Genomic DNA, 21,832 nt, shown 5'->3' with positions numbered 1-21,832 from the left:
ATACTTATGTTTGCAGGAAGGAGGGATAAATTGTTGCAAACATCGCCTTCTGCATTATCTGGAGTAAGAAGAATATGAAGGAAAAAGTTACATTTATAGTTAGCACAATTTTCTGTTTGGTTCCATGGGGTATTTTTGTTTGGTCAATCATTTATTTCTTTATGGTTGTTCTAGAGTACTTTACCTAAATGTAAAAATAATAATAAAAAATAAATTTCCCTTTTCCTTGCCATTTTGGTAGTCCCAGTAACTGTATGACAAATTCTTGCTGGGAAAGCAGAATTTTATATGCATTTTCCAAAGATACTGTTAACAATTACAGGTTATAGGTGATGGTGAACTCAATTAGTACAGTATCATAAGTGATCCCAAATGGAAAGTTTTATTATAGTTTTGCCCTCTCTCCTTCAGAATTTGACAGTTGTAGTTACAGTTGGCAATAGGTGAAACTTCATTGATTTCTGTGGGTTTATAAACTGTGTCCTAACAGTTCCATTTCCAGAAATTCCTTGGATTTCTTTCATATTTTGTGCAGTACTTTGTAGATCTTTGACTGGCTAAATCATGCATAAAAAAGATAACCAAAGCAGTAATTGCAGATTCAGCTCTGAGTAGAAGAAGTAATCGCAGAAATTGATTTGGTTAAAAAACATCAACTACACAGAATTGTCCCCTGTTAAATTTAACAATAAAAAAGACTTTTAGAATTGGAAATATTTTGCTTTTATGCTTATGCCTTATTTTTAACGTGTCCAAACCTTGGGTATAACTGAAACAGAAAATGCAGCATAATGGAGATTTAACAAAAAAGAAAACAATGACCTATGCTAATGTGATGCTTTCCATCATCTTTTGTATGAGTGTCCCATTTTGTCAGGTTTTCTAAGCAAAACTCTTTAACTGTAACTTGCTTCTTAAACCAAGTTGGGCTTGAACTTGGATATATTTCAAAATAATTTTAATGAATCTCAACAAATGCTACTTGCTGAGTATTATCATTTTCATTAGTGCTTTAGAATTTCTGAGCATGTAAATTAATTTAGTTGTAGTCCTTATCATCTTTGAAGAGAATGTTAATTATATCTGGCAATAATTGTTTTGCAGAAAATTGGGAAATCAGCCTGGATCTCTTGAACGGTTTATGATTCAGTCCCACTTCATGAGTAAGCTTTGCCAACTGTTTTGTTTTTACAATGAATGCTTTATATATGTGGGGGTGTGTGTATACACACATACATATATTAAATATATATATATATATATATGGAGTTCTTATAAGCATACTTACCCAAAAATATAAGTATTTACTGTATTTCTTTTCTGTTTGTTCTGAAAGCTTCACACTGTTGATTTAGATAAGCTTGAATAGAAACAGATTGGGACACCAGTAATCCAGGATATTATTTTTGATTGGGCAAAGTAGATTTATTAAGAAAAGGAGATAAAACTGTTGTGCCATGGCTTTCAAAAATGTTCTGTGCTTCAAAGAAAAAAACACTTATCTGACTAGTGCAGGATGGGCCTGAACGTGGTGATGACAAGCATGACATGGAACGTTGCTCACTGGAGCTCAGGTCAGGCTGGAGTTCCTTCTGCAGGGGCTTTTCTGTCCTGCTGTAATGCAAGTGCACATCTGATAGTGCTGCTGTATTACATTCTGGAGCAAATGAAATCTGCCAGCCATTATTTCAGTATCTACAAGTAATTGCTTCATACTTGCACAAATCTTCACAGGTTATAAAAAGTTACCAGTTTCTCAAAGGGAGTTCTGTAGTGTTGTGTCATACTTAGGTTTTTTAATTGAGTATGCTTTCACAACATGGGTGATTCAGAAGTGTACATTATTGGATCATAATCATAAGAATGAGCTGAATTCTGTCACTTTTATGTACACTAAGTTGAAAATAACTGGGGTTTAAAAGGATTATTGCCAGGCCAATGAACGTTTCAGAAAAGGAAGCTTTATCTGGAAAGCTGCAAGTATAGAGGCTGCACACTGACACAGTAATGACCATTTATGTTTCTAATAGTGATTACAAATATTTTCCCTGAAATTTTGGATGATTATTCTTATCCAATTGTATGTTTGTGAGTGCTTTTTGACTTATATTTTGGGAGTTAAATTACAGAGCTAGATAGACTGTGTGCTACTACTATTCTGCCAGAAATGCCCAAATGGAATTTCCAAAGATAGCCTGTGAAATTGCCCTATGGCCAGGAGCTCAAACACATTGATTGCTATTCCTGGATAATTAGGGTGTAACCTCTTTCCTCCCTGCTTCACTTTTCCATTTGCAAAAAGACCAGTATTAATAAACACTTTGATAAGGTTTTTCTTCAAATATGTTAGATTAAGCTCTAAGTGGCATCTTCCTTTCATAGCATGTACACTGCTCTTGTTTCCAGTAACACAGAAAAATGCAGTTTCATCTCATCTCTATGGCTACGTGGTGTTATGCAATGCGACTTTTGAAAAATTGTAGTTTAAGTTTTTTCAAGGTAAATTAATCCTTTTCTTCAGTCTCTGGGAGAAGCAAAATACTGAAAATAATAGTATTAGAAAGGCTACATGGTTCTTCATGTGTATGATATATAATACTTCATAAGTGATTTAAATAATTGGCAAATTGAAGGACTGAAGCTTTGCATAAAAGCTTCTCTGAAAGGGATTCCTTACCCAGGCCTTGCTGTATACACTTCACCCCTGATAGCTGCAGTATAGAAGGTGTGGTTGTCTGAATGATCTCTCCCTTTCTATATACATATCTAGAGAGAGAGATAATAGATAGAAGGGACCTTCTGCCTGTGTGTCTTTTTTTACTTCCACCTCGTCCCTATGAAAAAGGAATGACTGTGTTTTCTTCTCTCGTGCTAAGGAAATCAACAACATAGAACACTTGAGAACTTTCTGAATGACCTTTGTATACCTGTGAAGTTTGAATAAGCCAAATAACACCACCATGGGATTAAACTAATTTTTAAGGCCACTTGAAGTGTCATGGAGATCATAAAATGCTTACACATTTAACTCTTGGTTTGGTGAATGAAAAGATGATGTCTGTGACAATTAGAACTTTTTGTCATGGGTGCTAAATTAAAAAAAAAGGGAGAAAAATAGGGGCAGTGTGAGTGCTGACTGCCTAAAGGACTGAAGCTGCTGAGCAATTTATGAGGAACTGATTTATGAGAGTTCCAAGCTCAAAATACATTCTATAGGTGCTTCAGAAACACAGCTATTTTTGTCTTCCTAATAAGTATGATATGGCAATGAAGACTTTCTATTCCCTCCTTCCATCTGTGTTCTACACCCATCTGTCATACTTTATCCCTGTTTAGATTGAAAATGTTCCTGATTTATGCAGTGTTTGTATTTACCAACTAAACAACCAATAGGCTGCATGTGACAGAAGCTGCGGACCCATGGATGTCGTCCCTTGGCAGGAGGGCCCCTGTTGCAAGAGGCCATTTTAATTCTTGGAGTTGCTAAATTCTAATGCTTATCACGAAATAACTAAGAAGAAGCACAGTTGCACTCTACTGTCCTTAGGACACACCACTTCTGAATAACAACAGATCGTCCAAAGGATGTCTGGAATCAACTGAGTGACCAGAATGGTAATACTTCCTAAAATATAACTTAGGCTTATCAATAGATTTTTTTTTCTTCCGATGACAAAGGCAAATGTCTGTTATTGTATCTAACATATAGATGCTCTGTAGTCTTTGATGAGTCTTTAATTTGACACAAACTGACTTTTTAACTAAAATTATACAAGCATTTATTTTAGATTTAAAAATGCTATTTTATCTACTGTAAATTTATCCAGTTAACTGTATGTCAGCACTTTAAAAATAAGAATTGTTCCCTTTTTTCCTAGAGAGATATGTGCTTAATATAAACAATAATTTAGATATATGCTTACTCAAATTATGGCTAACAAACAAGTTCAAACTGCAAATAAATAACCTGGGAAATATAAAAATAGCTCCGAAGTATTCTTACTGTGTTCCTATAAAATATGATTGTATCAGGAGAGCAGCAGAGGGAGCAGCATATAAAAATGAATATAATGTTTCAGACAATTTACGTTTTTTTGGAAAGCTTCCCTTCAAAATCAGACCATGAAAAGACCATGTCTTATGAAAAGGGGGGATAAAATGTATAGAGATTCAGTATTTCAAATGAATGAAACTTCAGTTTATGTTTCTGCAACAAAAAATAGCACTGATAGTGCTAGAATAGTCCTAGAATAGTTCTACTATAAGAAGAAAATAGCAGTCTCAGGGGTAATGCTGTATCCTAAATTCCATCAAAACCTGACTACCAGAGGTGATTGGTATAGGCATCATCATCACTCTACTTGAAGTGCTGACCATTGCTGGACCTGGGCTAATAAAAAGTACTTCACCAGTAACTGGGCAGCTTTCACTTGTTCTTCTAGTACCATGTCCATAACCACTCCATTGCAACATGGAGATTTTTTTCTTCTACAAATAAAAGTTCTAATGATTGCAGTACTTTCTTCTGATCTTTCCCCCACCTCTCTTATTCATGTCTTCCTAAGTTTATTTTCCTCTACTTAGATGTGTCTTAGTCATTTCTACACTTCTGAAAACGTTCTACATTCCAAGCTGATCTGCCAAAAGCATCTCTAAGATCCACACTGATTATATGGGTAGGTTTGGTGACCAATTTCAAATGGCAATATGCAGATCTTGAATATTTTCTGTTCTATATCAGAACTGCATGATTTTGGAACACCTCAGTTTCAGCTTCAGTAGCATACAGAATTTGTCTTTTAATAACTTAGTGTAGGAGAACTGCAGTACCCCAACCGTCTGCTTTATGCTGAACTCTCTGAGGCAGCCAATTTTGTCTTCCAGAACGTGGCTGCAGCACATGCTGGGTGCTGATTGCAAGTATTATCTTAACAGAATCACGTCTCAATATTTAAGAACGTGACTCTTCTTTCAAAGGCGTGCTTTTGGCCTTTTATACCCCTGCTGGCTGCATCTCACCAGGAGCTACCTGTCAAATACCATCCTTCAGTTCCACAGCTGCCTTTGCTGCTGTATTGTGTTTATCAAACAAATTGGGAGGAAGAAGAGGACTATAAAAAATCAACAACCTGCAGCTTCTTAAGAAGCAAAGAAAGTAGTCTGGCAAGAAAAAGAAAACCTGTGTTACAGTGCAGTCAGTGTCTGAGAAGGGCCTGAAACCAAGATTCAGAGCCTTTGGGCACCCTAGTCTGCTTTCCTGAGAGCTCATGAAAACTGAATGCAGGTAGGAGCCCTGCAAGAAACAGTGTAACCAGAATATTTCTGCCAGGCGTTTTTCCTTGCTTACCAACCTTTGTGTTAGCAGGTATGACAGGAAAGTTCAGTAATGGGTGTGCTCGACAGGCAGTATTAGAGGTCTTGGAGATCCGGGGGCTTTATGCGCTCACAACCTGAACTCACCTTAGGCTCCTGAGAACCTGCTGCTATACCAAACTAAATCCTTCGTAAGCCTGATCTTCTTTCTTCACTTGTGTTCCTTATAATACATTGTGAATCACCATAATCTCTGCTCTGTAACGATACCACAGAAGTAACAGTGCTATTAATAATTAATATAATTGTAAACTATTATAAATTAAATAACTGTCAACTTCCAAAATATTTTGTTTTCTCTAGTTTTTCTCCTATGTTGCAATCTTTTCTTCTCATTAAAAACCACAAAGTAGTTTTGCTTAGATTACCTTTTATTTCTAAGTTAACCCTTCTGTCTGTCAAGCACAGGCCATGGAAACATTTAGGATCCTAAAATTGCAACTGAACCTTAACACCAAAACCATGAATTCAATTAGCTGCATGAAAGAAGCAGACAAGATATTTCCAGTGAGATAAGGTTTGTGCAGAGAGGTAATATGTTTTCTTAGACCAATTGCTGTAGCTGCAAAGTATTTCTACTAATTTTCAAATGTACTCCTCTTCATGGCTGCCTGGTCAAGCTATTAAAAAAAATTAATGCAGGAAATAAAAATATATACTTGAAAATTGAAAGTACATTTAAATTACGAGCAGAGAAATTTAAGTAAGTGTAAATAAGAGGCAGAAAAATGTTATTTAAAATACTGCTGCTGTTACTTCTGCCTCCTGTTTTATCCCAAGGTCTCTCTGGTTCTTAATTCATATTAAAGATGGTCGGTCACATACAGCTCTCATACAGCAGTAGCAGCACAGGCTGCTCAGGGATCAAGAAAACGTGCTCTGTATTGTAGTTTGATCTTTCATGGTTTATAAAAATCTTTTAAACTGAGCTGTACTCAAGTGATTAATGCATTTATCCTTCCCTTCACAGTGGCTGCTGCTGTAACATATGGTTTGCCTGTCTCTCTTGTGCTATACATATTTGCTTTCTGATTGCCCTGAAGATTTCAGAATAAATTCAGTACTGCATGGCAAAATACTGCTTTATCCAACATGAGAAATCTTTTTGTTTAGAGTCAATAGTTCACTTGTATATCGGTGTCTGACATCCTGAAAGAGCGAAAAATGGAAATAAGCTGTATTTGTGAGGTTTTCCATTGCTTTTCTCTTACCTTGCCTGTGGTTGGTAAATGTAGGGTTTGCATTGCTGTTTCTTCATCTAGCTTATAATTTAACAAAAGAATTTTACCAACACTTCTATTTTTTTCTATTGCCTGGCTTTTTCTGGGAGTTCTAAATCTGCTTCTCATCATTTCTGTATTGCTTCAGCATAGATGATGGTTTTCTTCTGCTTTTTTTTTTCACATCTGCCAAAAGAATACTTGATACCAGTGCACTGACAGGAGCATACATGTTTCTTCACCCTTAAAGGTGAGTGAAGGATAGAGTAACAATTATTTATAGGCTTTATTTTCCTTCCTGTGTTTTCAGGTGTGTAATTTTTCAGCTAATTAAAATTTTTTCTTCCCAAGATTATGTCTAAATGGGCAGAAAAATTATGGGGAAATTAAAGTTGCTATGGTATATTTAATCCATAACCAGAACTGGTGGGAAAGAACCCCCCCCAAATTATTATTTATTTCTACCAAGCTTAAAGTTTGACACTTTCCTGTTGTGTTTTTGTTTGTTTGTCATTTTTTAATTTGACTCTCCCAATAAAGTCAATTAAACAGTGAGAAAGTTCACAAAAATGGACAAAGGAAATTAGTAATAATCACACGTGGATTTTTTTTTCCTATAAGTAATACTTTATCAAGTGATAACAGAAAAAAAACCCCTTGAATTTGCAAGAACTTTATTACGAGAGCCACCTTCTCCCTCATGGCACAGTCACACCTCAGGCACAGTCATGCTCATGAATTGCACACGCTGAATCTTGCAGACCACTAGAAATAGAAGTGCCAGACTGGCAGGGAGGAATTCCTGTCCTTTAGCAACCATTTTGTACCCAGTTGTAGGGCAATGTTATATAATGTCAAGCTAACAATTAAAAATATTTCTCCCTTTCTATTTTAACTTGTGAGCCTTCTTTCTCTTTTTTTTTTTTTATTTTCTGTATAGCCTGTTAAAGAAATTAAAAGTCATCAGTTGAATTTAATGTCGACCTCCGTTAGTGGTATATATGTAAGTTCTTTAGTTACAATGTGTGGTTGTGTTTCGATCACTGAAGTCACAGATTGCTTTAGTGAGAAAGATAAGCAAACTTTATGAGTGGAATAGGATGTAAAAGTGGGATTGGAGCAATGAAGAAAGCAGAAACTCTCAAGGGAGGAATGCAAAAAAGGCACTACCAAGTTGATTCCTGAATCTAAATGCCCCTAAGGAAAGCACTTCATCTGCAATCATCAATACTGAAGTAGGCTTTCTTTAAAGGCACATTTCAGGTTCTGAGGGGAACTTATTCATTAGATGCTTTTGTAGTCAGATAATCAACCAGAGAGAAGGAGTTTCACCTAGAGTTACATTTCTGCTAGTAAATTAAACAGGTTCAGGAAACACTTCTTGGCACGGAAACTGAACTGCTGAATTGTTAGAACAATCATGTTTTGGACTGGACAAACTCCCTCTATCCCAGTTCTCAAGCATGTTTTGGAAGCTGGCATAAGTTTGTGCATATTCCCAACAGGAATTCTACATGGGAATATGCTATTTTTGGAGCTGAGAGAATCCAGAGGCACAAATCAAGATAATGCTAAGCCATTTCTTCTTTATACCAGAGAGTTGTATAAAAATTTAATTACATGTGCTAACATTCATACAGTTTACAGAGGTGGTTCTAAGTGATAAAAATAAATGAGAAAAAGACCATGATCTCTTTTTAGTTCTAGAATTGGTAAGATAAGGGGACATAACCTCTTGAAGTCAGATCCTCAAGTAGTGGCCAAGTTTTGCTCAAATGTGGGAGAAGTCCTGATATTTCACAAAGTCAGGGTAGTAGATGATTGTCACAGAAACACTGATAAAAGGATACTTTAAAGCCTATATTTAACCTTTCTTCAATTTTAAAGACTGGAACTTTGAAGTATTCAGAATTACTTGTGCTATTTATTCTTCTGTGTCACAGCACTGACAATCTTGATGACAAAATGGAAATCCAAGGGTTATGAGATCCTGTTGTTAGTAAAATGGGACAACAAAGTTAAGATTACTTCAGTGAAGATTATGGAGTATGTGACAACTGTCTAGTTACTGAAATGTGGGATGCCTTATCTAACCTTAGGTTGTACACGAAGCAAAAACTACATTAGTAAAGATAGAAAGCTAACATTCCTGTGTTCTCTGGACTGGTTTTTCTGCATAGTACCACAAACGTTTTGGATAAATCACAAAAGCAGGAAAAAGGGTTTTTTTCTTAAAGACTCTGGGACTTTGTAGTGAAGAAGATTTCAAGATTGAGACAATGTGAACCTTTGTATCACAGATTTTTTACTGGGGAACTTGTGGAGGTTTTTGCATGTTTTCATGCAGAGGAGTACTAATATATGTGTAAAAGCACCTATAAAACCACATTGTAAATTGTTTAAATTAATATATAAAATAAATCCAACTTAATTCCCCATAAATGTGTAGTTTGTCTAATCCTGTGAAGTATTATGAAGTGGATATAATGTGTTACCCTCTCAAAACAGTCTAGAAATTGTCTTCAGTGTGTCTATATAGAATAACAGATGAAAGACTATCAAGTCACCTTATTATAAACACAACAGTAGTGTGACACACCTGCTATGGAATGTCAGTTATTAGCTAATAACTAACATTTGTGGGAGCTGGAGTTGCCATCCAAGGTCAGGTGTTTTGTATTTCTTGTTATTCTGTTGGATAGCAGCTCCTCAATAGAATCCACAATGAGCACAAAAGCAGGGACACAGCTGTAGGTTCCTTGTCAGTTTTGAAGTAGCCATACAAGGCTACTGTTTTTAATTATTTTCACACTGTTCCTTAATTTGGTTTATCTCATAGGGCCCTACTCACTGCAGAAATTTGGTTCCATTTGGGGACTGCTCTGGTGGATGGAGTTTAGCTCCCCCAGCTCAGGTGGTTTGGTTCCTGCCCAAGTCCTCCCACCATGTAAATGTGATTAAGGCAATACCTCAGGCTTCAGTACTCAGCTGTTTAAAATTGGAGGAAATTGGGCTACCAATAAGAGGTTCCCTCACTGACTAACTGCTCTGTAGCTCTGCTGGAAAAAGGTGATGTGCTGGGGGTAAGTAGTCCTGTAATCCTAATGTTTGTACTGCCAACTTTGCTGTAGAGGCTGAGATTGTAAGTAGGGAAGGAGATTTCTGTTTTCTGTAACTGGAGAATTAAGAAGAGAACCCTGGCTGCCTTTAGATCAAGTGCCTCGTGTTGACACTTGTAAGTAAAATTTTAGTATCTAGGTTTACTTTTCAGGAGTGAGGTTGGTGTTTGGAAGCTTAATCCTTACTGAAAAGTCAGTTGGACTTTAGTGTTGATGTGTCTAAACTGATTTTAAAAAACCCAAACCAGCATCCAAGAGTTTACTAGCCAGTGCTTACTTAGCAGCATTTCTTTTTAACAGTCACTGTGTACATTCATATGTACAATGGCAGTAGCAGTAATGCTGTGTTTCCAACCAGGAAAATAAAGGACCATTGATAAAATTGGAAATGTTAAACCTAATCAAGATGTTTAAGCTACATTTACTAATGTTAGAAGTCCCTGGAGTTTGAATTTTCCTAAGAAATATTTTTAACTCTCTGAAATACATTGTAGAGTTGATGTAAAAGCCTATTAATAGCCCTATTCAGAGAAGTAGAAGCTGGAGAACTTCTGTGAGATGGGTATTTTTACTATTAAATTATTTTAGTATTTTTACTCTGTTTGAAACTATGATATTAACAGCATGTGCTATGCTTTATTTCTACCCTGAATAGATTGGCTGTGTAGCACAAAATGAACTGCTAAGCTATGCAATTACAAAAGAGTATATTTTCCTTGTTTGTTTTTTTGCATTATAATACATTATAATGAATTCCTTAATGGCCTCTTGTGTGTTCAGGTATATCCAAGTAACACTTTTCCATCCTGTGTAAAGCATGTGATCATGTAAATTAAAAGCAAACAAATTATACTGATGATTTTTTAAAACCAAGACTTGGGTGATCTGTTATGGGGAGAGTAAAAACAGAAGCTTAACATGTAGTGGAAACTATTTTGTAACTCAATTTGATAGGTATTTGTAGGTGAATATATAAACTGATAAAGGAAGAGCAGTCTATAATTTAATGGCTGTTAAGTGCACAACCTCTGTGGACTAGACTGGTAGGACCTCATTCTGAAATCAACAGAAAATTGAAGTTTATTTCAATTATTTTGTTTGTTTGGAGCTTTTTGTTTCTTTTGTGTCAAGTGCTTACCCACAATCTGATCACCATGTCATGGTAAATGCAATATTTTTTGGTTTTCTTAGTTCTGCAACCTTCAGTGTAAATCGGAAAGCACAGAGGAAATAGAGCAGGGCCAGGTTCAATGACTAAAGCTGAAATGCATTTTCCTGGGTTTTTAAAGCACATACCTGCAGTTGCTTGCTAGGAATTAATGCAGCAGGGACTAAGATTAATTTGTATTTCTGTTTAAAAAAAAAAAAAAAATTAAGCCCTTAATAACATCCATCTTCACCAAAATATGAAAGGGAGCTGGCTGCTGCTAAAGTCTTAGTACCACAGGTGAGAAGAAGAAAGAATTGGGGAGGATGAAGGGATGCGCAGGAATTGAAGACAATAAGTAACATTATACATGATTTTGAATTATTTATACTAAGAATAAGTAAACAGAATGTTTGTAATAAGTGTGTTTTATACCCTTTTGTCCAAAATCAGTATAGCATAGACTGAAGAAAACAAGAGACTTGAAAAATCTGTATTTCATATGTACTTTACTTTGTTAGGGCCTAATGTGTGGGCTCATTAAAATAAGAAAGAATTTTGCCATTAATTTCAGTGGGGTTTCCACAGCTCCTGATGTGAAAGCAGAAAGAACTGTGAAAATACTGCATTTTTAAGGTAGCAAACAAATAAACTGAAGTGTGCTAGCCAAAAATCTATTTGATGACAGAAACTATTGACAAGTGCAAACATTAGGCATAGCATCACATGGCACCTTATAATATAAATTGTGGTTTAAGTTTTACAATGGACTGCTTTCCTCTAACAGTTGGCTGAAAGATGTCTAGTAGTTAATGGGAACCTCTTACAATTAAAAAAGTGGTAGTTTACTCATATGATCTGACTCTTCTAGTGCTTAATGGCACCCACCTGCATCATGGCACCAAGGACAACACAGATGGTCCTGTGATTAGACTGAAATGAGAACTTTCATCAGCTGCAAAGAAGTCAGCCTTAAGTAAACACTATTGTTATTATGCTCCCCTTTGCATCTGGATTCCAGCCTTGTCTAGAATGTAAGGAATGAATATTATTGAAGGGTTTGGATTATGTGACCCTGAGGGTCTTTGCATGGATGTTGTTTCTACTAATACAATAAGTAGATTAGCTGTAAAATTCTGATTACTTTCCCCCCCTTCTCTTGAACTGCACATTTCTCTAACAAGTCTTTTTGAGTACAATTTGGCAAAATGTTTTTTTTCCCACAAAGCTCTACAATGGTTTTATCCATAGTGGGTATATTCTGTTCTTTGACACTGGTAACACTGACAGTCCCCTGCAGAGGGTCTGCTGCTCTGAGATGGGCTGTGATGAATTCTCTGCTACAAAGTTTATTGAATGATAGCAAGCTTAATTCATTGCAGTATTGTTGTAGCCTTATGGCAGCTCTCTGTCTTCCTGCAGTGATTATTCCTTGGAAAGAAGATTCTTAGGCTACTGGTCTTCTGTCAGAATGCTTCTGGCTTTTGCTGGCTATCACAAGGCCCTCAGTCTTTGCCAGTGAATGAGTCACAAAAAAGATAAGGCAGAACCTGATGTTCTTTGTCTTTTCATATAGACAGGAATGGTGTGACATGTTTAAAAAACCATCAGCAGCTGACACCACTTAGAACAAAAGTCCTGTCATCATTAACAGTACTGAGACAGAACTGGATTTAGCAATATTGAGACAGGTCTGGAAGAGATTCTTATTTCACACTGAATCCAAATGAAGGGCTAAGCTGAAAATGGACACTTCTTGTGCTTTTAAGCATTCAGTGTAGTGACCCACATTTTGTAGTGCTTATCTGTTTTCTTACAGATGCAGATTTGTTAACTCTTGAGGAATACTTTGTTTGCTTTTCAGATCAAGTGAAATTGTTTGTATACAAAACCATGTCCCTTCTTGTTAATTTCTCCAGGAACAGATTTTCTCTGTCCACATTTTTCATGGTTTTGTAACTATTTTAACAGAAATGTATTCAAATAAGTAATAAGGTTTAAAAGCAATTGAAGTTTGCATTTTAATCATGGTTATTCCATTACTTTGAACTCAGAAAAAAATATTTGCCCTCTATTGCAGTTATAGCTAAGGTAGGTGGGTACAGAGAGTGTGTCCCTATACTCCTGCTGGGAATGGCATTCTAGCATCTCCAAATAAATGTTTGTGACAACCAATTATTTCAACTGGCTGCAGATAATTCAGATACAGCAATGAAGGGATTATGCTAATTTTAAGCCTGATTGGTTGAAATCAATTTGATTTGACATAGTTTTTAACAGTAATTTCATAAAAGTTGTTCTTCTCAATAATGTTTAACAGTGGCATTTATAGGTGTATATGTGGGCAAGAGAGAAATAAAATAGATTATAATAAAGCAACTACAGATCTGAAGTGGTTCTTAAAATCATTGTTACTGCAATGAGATCAAGAGGAGGCAGATAAAATAAGTTTGTGAAATTTTGTCTAGGGTAAGGTATGAAGGTGCATTGAAGCTAAAGACCAAGGGTGATCACTTATAATTGTATACTGAGCAATTAAACTAAAAAAAGTTGAGAAGAGGGAAGAATAGAAGAGGAACAAAATCTCCTTTCTTAGGATGAGAAGCCAGTGATGTTTATAGAAGTTTCTCTCACTCCCCTTAATATCAAACAATAAAATCTCTGAAATAATTTTTAATGCAGTTTGCAGTTTTCTTATGAAAAAAGCTTTCAGGCTTTGCACAGCAGCTAATCTGTGGGTTTTTTTCCTGCATACTGCTTTTGAAAAAAATACAGATACATATGGATGTCATCTTAATTTCTTTTACACTTAAACCGAACACGGATTCAGATTTCTGTTTTTTTTCCGTTTATGTAAATGTACCCATATACTAAAGGTTTTTTAGACATCATATTCTGAAGCACCTGCCTTTTGAACATTTCTGGCCTTCGGTGAACAGGGGCGAGAAAGCAATTTAGCTTCTGCAGTTTTACGCAGACATAGGTGTATTTTTAGGCTGTTTCACAATGAGTAACACACTCGCAGCCGCTCGCTGGGTGGGGACTGGAAGCCGCGGGCTGGCGATGAATGGACGGAGCCGAACGCTCGCAGGAATCACGGGCTGCGGTGCGTGTGCTGCTGCTGCTGCTGCCGCCCCCGGCGGCTCCGAGCCGCGCCGCTGGAGCCCCGGCTCCTCGGGAATGCTGGGAATGTTGAGTCAGGGACTGGCAACCCAGACAGCCGGGCTCGCAGCTGACTGAGGGAGACTCGCTGAGGGACAGAAAGACGAGGGACAGGGGCACACGAGCCTCCCCCGACTGCAGCAGGTTCCTTCTCGTCACCCCCTCGCAGGTATTCCGCGGCTCCGGCTCTCCCTGCTGCCGCCTTCCTCCGCGCAAATGGGATGTCAGCTAAACGTGATGTTGTAAAATCCATGTGAGGACGAAAGGCAGATACAATGATTTGAAAGGTGAGAAGCTTAAGCAAGAATATGGCTGGGATGCGTGACTGTAAATTTACTGTGATTAAGGAAATCGCTGTATATTGCTTTTTACAACTATCTGGTAGCTGAATCTGGAGATGAATTTGCAGAATAGGCTTTTTATATTGCCTTGGAAATACGTTGTAATAAATGGGACCAAGTGCACATCTTATTCTGGTAACAGAGTGCCTCTCCCTACAGCATCGTCAACCAGAAACCTCTCTTGCAATTTCTATTAAAAGCAGCCATAAGACTCTTTTTTTTTTTTTTTTTTTTTTTTTTCTCCTTGTGCCTAGTGTTTAAAAATATTGTTGTTGTTAAAGTTTTCTAGAATAGAATTGATGAGCTTTGGAAATTCCTGGATTTATACCTAAATAATGGATAATGTTTGGTGTTTTAAAAACCATGTCAGGAAAAAGGTGAGAGATTTGTTCCTTTCTAGTGGCTGGCAAATGGAAACAGAAGCTAACAGGATATTATTTTTCAGTTATATAATTACTGAATACTTACTGGGGTCCTTCATTTATGATGCTATGGTTTATTTTTTTTTTTTAAGATAATTACATTTTAGGCTGGACAAATGATGGATGTGATGCATGTGCTAAAATCCACGCCTGTGTTCACCAAGGATACATACTTATTTTTCTGGGAGTACTATACTAGTAATTTGATGGAGAAGGATTTTTTTTTTTATTAGTGTATGATTGATTTCTAGGCGGCTACCTGCTAAGCCTTGTGATGGATGGAAGGGAATCTACTCCCTTAGCGGCGAATTGCTCTTTCCCCGGTGATGGACACGCCGGCCGACCACTGGCATTGGCAGATAGAAGCTCGTTGCACACGAGCGCGGCCAATAAGTGCAGCCAAGGGGAGGGCAAATCCTACTTGTCAGGGTTAGTTTTCTGGTCGGCTTTCTAAATCAGAGGTTTTCACTTAGCTGTTTGTCCGTTCGGGGTTTGTTTTCATTTCCATTCCGTGTCCCCAGCCCCACGTGCGTGTCCAGGGCGGCCGCTGCGAACGCGGCCCCTTCCCGGCGGCCGCGCCGGGCGCAGGCCCCGCTCCGGCTCCCCCTCCTCGGGGGGTGGGGAAGGGAGGGAGGTTCCCCTCCATCAAGTCGGTTCTCCCTTGGAACTTGGTTTCCCCGTGGCCAAGCCGAGGATGGAGCAGATCCCCTGTGTCTGCCCCGCCGCCCTGCCCTGAGGAGAGATGCTGGAGATGCGCTGCCGCCCTCCTCGCTCCCTTCCTTCCCTGGGAATCGCAGAGCTCCACATCCTGGATCGGGGGCGCAGGGGGAGCCGTCCTGCGGCCCTTTCCCAGCCCCGGGGGCACTGGGGACTGTCCTCCCAGCCTCCCTGCTCGGCAGAGAGGGCTCAGCAAGCCCGGCCGCCTTCTCGGCCCGGCTCCCGCAGGCGGCTGTGTCAGCGCTGCATGTCCCTCCGGGGACCCCAAAGCAGTCCCTCTGTCGGGAGGATTTCCTTGGACTCTCCCCATGGAAGGGCGGGGGATGGCGAGCGCTCCCACAGCGCAGGTGAAGGAAAACACCAGCCATAAACCCCCACCAGCAGCAAAGCAAGCGAAGCTCCCTCAGCCGCAATCCCCGCAGGTCGCGTCTGCTGGAGCAGTGCATTCCCCGGTTGTTCCTTTCCCCAAATACGAGGAGGAAAAAGGCCCTTTGCACGTGCAGAAACAGACCCTAAAAGAAGAGCGTGTAGTGGTAAATCCAGTTCCCTTAAGGAATATGTTTCCGTGGGAAAAGCTTTGTTAGTTTCTTGATGGAAGAAACTTACAGTCCAAGCCTTGGCTTCGTGGGTGACAGTGTTAAGGGCTGTGTGTGAAAGTAACTCCACATCTCCTCAGTGCCTTGAAAGAAGCCTTTTCACTACTGTTATTTTTGTTTGAAAGCTCAGTGTAAAATGGCTTTCAAAGGCATCAAGGTGAGTTAGCATTTTCACTTTTCCTAGAGCAATCTGGGAGGAAGGAGAGGCTTTCAGTCCAGTGACTGAGGGGAATGTAATTTCTTCTTCCAAAGGCTTATTGAGCTAAGGGCAGTCCCTGGGGATTGATTGTCCAGCTCAGGTTGAAACTACATGTTTGAACTTACTATACTCATTATCCTCTTTCTTGTGGTTTGGCAGCATTTGGAGGAGACCCATCTTGCCACCTCTTATCCTGTGGGTGGTTCTTCAACTCCTCTAATCTACTGGTAGTCAAATTCTGGTGATGGTAGTGTGAGATCCATTGTCCATGCTGGTCCCTCCTGCTGTTCCTTGCCTGATCTGAAGGCTGTAGAAAGGTGCGGGCCATATTCTTAGCAGCCAAATACCAAAAGAACACATTCAACCATTTTAGAATGTCAAATATATGTGATACTTAGAGAATTATCTATTTAGCATGTGTGTTTTTGTATAAGCATGCTCAAGGTGATATTTTTCTTTTGCTTTAGAAAGATGATTCTTACTGACCTTTGAAGGATGACTAAGAAAAAAGAGTGGGTTGTTCACCCCTCAAAGAGGGTGAGGCAACCAGCCTGTGTATCACTTCCAAAGACAACGTATGTTCTCCCACCTGTATCTCTTAGACTGTTTTTATGCACTATGATATACTTGTTATCATCTGTTTAATTTAGTTTTTAATGCCTGGGATATATATATATAGATGGAGAATCTTAGTAGATGCACCTAGGAAATATTACTGTGATACTGATTTTTTTAATAAAATTTTTTATAATGTGACCCCTCTTATCTGTGATATTATATTTGTTTGGTTTGGGATTGTGTTAAAATATTTTTCTGATTTAAGTCTTAGGTTTTTGAATGATCTCATGTACTTAGCAATGATGAGCTTGCCTCAATTTATTTATACTTTGCAACACTAACACTAGATTATATTTTCTACTAAGTCCTGGCAAAAGGATAAAAGCTATTTGAAAGTAAAATGACTTTATGATTTCTTTGAGGGTCGTAGTTGGTCAAAGGAGAACTCAGAAACTAAATTCTGAAAATTAACTGTGTAGTGCTGCTTCTTCTGAGTGATACTTTCACATTAAGAAAATACAAAGGCATATCAGTAGAAACATCAGTTAAATCTTTTTCTGGAGCATTTTGTTCTTAATTAGTCACTTATTAAAGATGTAAAGTATTTTATAAAAAGAAACAGTCTTTTACAATCTTTTTGAAATTGAGTGAGATGGATTTATGTTGGTTTGTTATTGCTTGTATGCAAGATTTAAAAAAAAAGCCAACCTGTTTCCTTGGAAAACAGCAGTTGATTATTTGTGGAGGTCCAAGGAAACTTACAAGTGTGGATATCCAATGTTTGTATAAGAAAACATAGATGTCTGATGAATTAGCATTGTGGAATTTAAATTTTGTTGTTGCTTTCTTGGCTGTTGCTCTCAGGGTGTTTTATGATTTATTTAGTGATACTGGCTTTTGGACTGCCAGCTTTGGAATATCTTAAGTAGCCAGGTTTTGTTTTGGAATGATGGCAACAATTAGGAACAGCAGCCACATCTCCTTTCAGAGACAGTCTGTCAGGTGCTGAGCTCTGCCAAAGGAGAGAGGAGGAGCAAAGATGTTTTAGCACTTCTCTGGATAAGGCTCTGTTACTGTTACCCCATTTCTGTTCACAGAAACCTGCAATTCCTTCATGGTATTAGAAAAGTGCAGTTTGCAATGAACAGGTTACATGTTGGCAGAGTTGTATGTCACTATAATACCTTTACTTTAAAATGAGAATAATGAGGGAGATGTGTAGAATTGAATTTCTGTGCTTTTAAGAAAGCAGAAGGAACGTGTCTAAGAATTTGGGGTGTATGTCAGAGTTTGAAGTTGTGATTGGATGTGTGGGAGTCTTTGACATTTTGGATGCTTAGCAAAGCTGGAGCTTCTTTGTGAAGCTTTATGATCAGGTTTTTGAAAGGTGATACTTGCTTTCTAGATTATTTTATTCTAAGACAGTCTTGCAGACTGGCATTCACTGGAAATGTTTTAGACTGGTTACCATGTGGCTTCCTTAATAACCAATGTACTTTTTATTTAATTTAACTACCCCCCTTTCAGCAAATACTGTTTGTTTTTTTTTTTTAATGTTTCCCACTGTTTGTCCTGCTTGTTGTCCTATTCCTCTAACTGAAGTCACAGTGCAGATGTAGAATCTAGCAGCTAAATTCTTCAAAATTTGAGAATTGAGAGATTTTTCAAAGTGGTTTAACTCTAAAATCTATCTCATTGTGTGAGAAATGTCATGGGATATTGAATGGAGTAAAAGGATTGATGAAAATCATATATATAAATTTTTATTGTGTAGGTATGTGTGAAAATGATGTGCTGTAGTTTCTGGGAGTATGGTGGAGTTGGGGTGGGAAGTCACTGGAGAAAAAGCACTGTCTGTAATGATTGCTCAGTTGGATATAATGTGCAATTTATTTTGAAGGAAGTGAAAGAAATGTAACAAAAGTCTCTGCCATTTCTGAATTTAGTCCAAAAGTGCATTTTGCACAGAGCAGTGGTAATGTGTGGAGCAGTTTCCCGCTAAGTGAATAGTTCAGATCACTTAGAATGCTGACTAATGGGACATAATCTTCTCCATACTCTGAGAGGTTTACAGAACACATCTTGGTCATTTCATTCCAATTCCTTTTGGAGGTTTAATATATCTGTACTTGTGGTTACACCATTTGGTATGTGTTTGGATTCTTTCATTGCAAGACTTGGAGGCCATAGTACCTGAATTCTCAGGAACTCATTTTTCTTTGTCAAATATGAGTTGTCTCCTGTTGGAAATTTTGTTGATGCTCCTTCAGTTTTCAATGTTATCTAAACACTTTTCATGGTCAGTAAAACTAATTTACTGGTAATCTGCTAAGGTATATATTATCTCTTGGCACATGCAGTGTCTGAATTATTTAATTGCTTTATAAAACAGCTCAGGCCTGTGATTTCTGTGATGGTGAGGATTTTGACTTAAACAGTTTTCTGTAGTGCATTCTTTTCCTTAAAATATATTGCTGAAATACAGTTTTTACCACTTATGTTCTTTCAACACTTCAGATAAGTGGACAAATATGACCTGGTAAATAAAGCACAGTTCTTTTTTTTTGACCTATGTCCAATAATAGTGGTAGAAATGGGTACTCTCAGGGGCTTCTCTGGAAGACAGTTTGCTGTGTAAAGCAAGTTTATTTTTGATGGCAGAGTATTGGCAGTCATGATGTACCTCGGCTTTCATTTATAGAGCTCATTTGAAATCTGCTCAAAACATTTGTTTTTCCTTAAGGAAGCAGTTACAATAACATCTGTCATCAACATCAAATGTTAAGTCAGATGCCTGTGAGGACTTTAGAAATTGCACTTGTGAACTGGTGTGGTTGTGCTTAGCTGAGTGTGAGCCCAAAGGGGGCAGATTGGGCTCTGCTGTGAAATTAAGAGCCGGCCACCAAGTGCTTGGGGGAACTCTTCAACTCTTTTGGTGAATAAATAAATAAAAAGGCAATTCCTGAAGTGCAATGTCTTCTAATGGTTCCAGGATGCTGATTCTATGATGAAACTAATCTGCTAAATCACTTGCATTACTTACAGAGCCTGTAAGTTCCTTGGACAACTTTGATCTGAAGTGGCTGAAGCACAGCCAGTTTTTCTTTGGCATGGTACTGAAACATGTGCATGCTCTTGTATCTGAGCAAAGAGAACAGGAGAGATATTCTACAGGTTTTTGGATTGTGATGGCTTCAAAGTGTGCTGAATGCACAAATATGCTCCTTGTTTTGCAGTTTGAGTAGGCATATTACTATTGTTGAATCAAATAAGTGTAAGACGCAGAGTGGATATTTAGGCTTGCTAAATATCCCAATATTTAAGTATTCTAAGAAACTGCTGGAGGCTACACAGGTAGTCTTAAAAGCTGATCCTATGATTGTTTTGTTGCTTTTTTAAATGAGAATGGAAGCTTTGTAGCGAAAAAGAAAAATAATAACTATATTGCAACTATATAAGCCTGTGTTTAATAACATTAATGAGAGTAGCCTTAGTGAATTCAATTGAAAATACTCTAGTATGTGGGAGTATCTCTGTTGGTTTCTCAAACATTGAGTTATAAATGCATCTTAAAATTGAAAGGATGAGATTAATGTAAATGACAGAATATTCTTAAGCATACTTAATGTGAAAATAGACAAATTTACAGGTCAAACTACAGACTCAGTCAATTTCCTTTTACAGTATTTTCAGTTCTTAGGTTATCCTACTAAAATGAATGTGGTCTTTAATATGCATTTATATATATTACCACCTGAACTGCCTTACGTTTCAAAAAATTGGTATGAATGCTGACAATGTAGATGAATGATAGAACAAGTCTGGTCTTCCAGTTTTTTCCTGGAAAACCTTCAGATTTTCTTAACTTGTGCTTATTTTTAAGATCTACCTTCTCCAAGGTTATTCAGTCTATAACTGTGTTTCTGTAAACTACATTTAGTCATTCAAGTTAGGTAAATGTTGACAAAAGCAAAGTATAACTGTGCTAATAATTAGGCATAACTTTCAAGTAATCCTGAAGAATGTTATATTCTTTTACATTTTAATGTTTTTCCCCAAAGGAGACTATTTTAGTAAAAATTCAAGACATATGAGTGTTGTTGTTCTTTAACAGCTATTAAATGAAAAGTACTGTTTGCCTGGTTTACCATGTGCCTTAGAATAATCCTCCACAAAATACTGGAGTTTGTAAATGCAGGCTTGCATTGATAAATGAGAATTGTTATTGAGAAGGAAATAAAAGACATGATTAACAATGGCAGGATGGAAGGCATGATGAATACAGACTAGGATGCAGAAATTTAGCACATGAGATACCTGCAAAGACTGAAATAGGAAGTATTTCTCCAGAAGACCAAAAGCTTGCCAGGTCTTTAGAAGTATCTGTGTATCCTGAGAAGGTCATTATGGTGCAGGGAAGTTGACAGCTAAAAAGCCTGAAGAGGTACAAGCAGTGTTTTGGAATTTGTGTTTCTATCCCTTGTTGCTTGTGATTCACACCATCCATCCTCCCACCCACCAATAAAAAATAGGATCCCAGTGTTAAGAGTTGCAGAGAGCAGATGGGCAGCAAAACAATGACACAGTGAGCGTGGGACTGGGAACTTCAGGCAGTTACAGCTGAGGTGTTGTTTTACCCTGCACCTCTGAAACCCTTTGCACCACTGTTGGTGCTTGTGCTTTATACTTTAACCAAAGGGTAACACTAAACATCCCTGCTTCTGTGGAGTGGCTGTTCAATCAGAAGGGACTGGAGAGTGAGAAATGCTCAGCACTGGAAGGTAACTTGTACAGACTGTATGTGGTTGTGTCGCCCAGATTTGGCAGATAGGCTGCCCTATGGCTTTTTATAAAGATACAGTGTGTTCTCTGGCATAACAATTAAAATTAGATGTGATGATTCTGCCTTTGCTTGGCTATAGAAGTCTTTTTTTTTTTTTTTTTTTTTTGTTTTCATTTTTTTGGTTTTATTATTTTT

The 21,832-nt window shown here is 37.8% G+C and overlaps 1 protein-coding gene across 13 annotated transcripts in view; it reads left to right on the top strand.

Moving 5' to 3' along the window:
- The first annotated feature begins 1,256 nt into the window (after positions 1-1,256).
- The window catches only part of ERC2 (ELKS/RAB6-interacting/CAST family member 2), a 432,041-nt gene continuing 411,465 nt past the window's right edge, over positions 1,257-21,832 (top strand). For 5 of the 13 annotated variants that reach the window (XM_017732437.1, XM_017732436.1, XM_017732431.1 and 2 more), the window contains exon 1: positions 14,058-14,308. The gene's annotated coding sequence lies outside the window, so the exon portion shown is untranslated. The other 8 variants (XM_017732432.1, XM_017732422.1, XM_017732439.1 and 5 more) reach the window with 6 other exon arrangements.

Source organism: Corvus brachyrhynchos, unplaced genomic scaffold, assembly GCF_000691975.1.
Source record: "Corvus brachyrhynchos isolate BGI_N302 unplaced genomic scaffold, ASM69197v1 scaffold4, whole genome shotgun sequence".
Taxonomy (NCBI): Eukaryota; Metazoa; Chordata; class Aves; order Passeriformes; family Corvidae; genus Corvus; species Corvus brachyrhynchos.
Note: the sequence above shows the minus strand (reverse complement) of the source record. Positions and strands in the feature narration are given on the sequence as shown.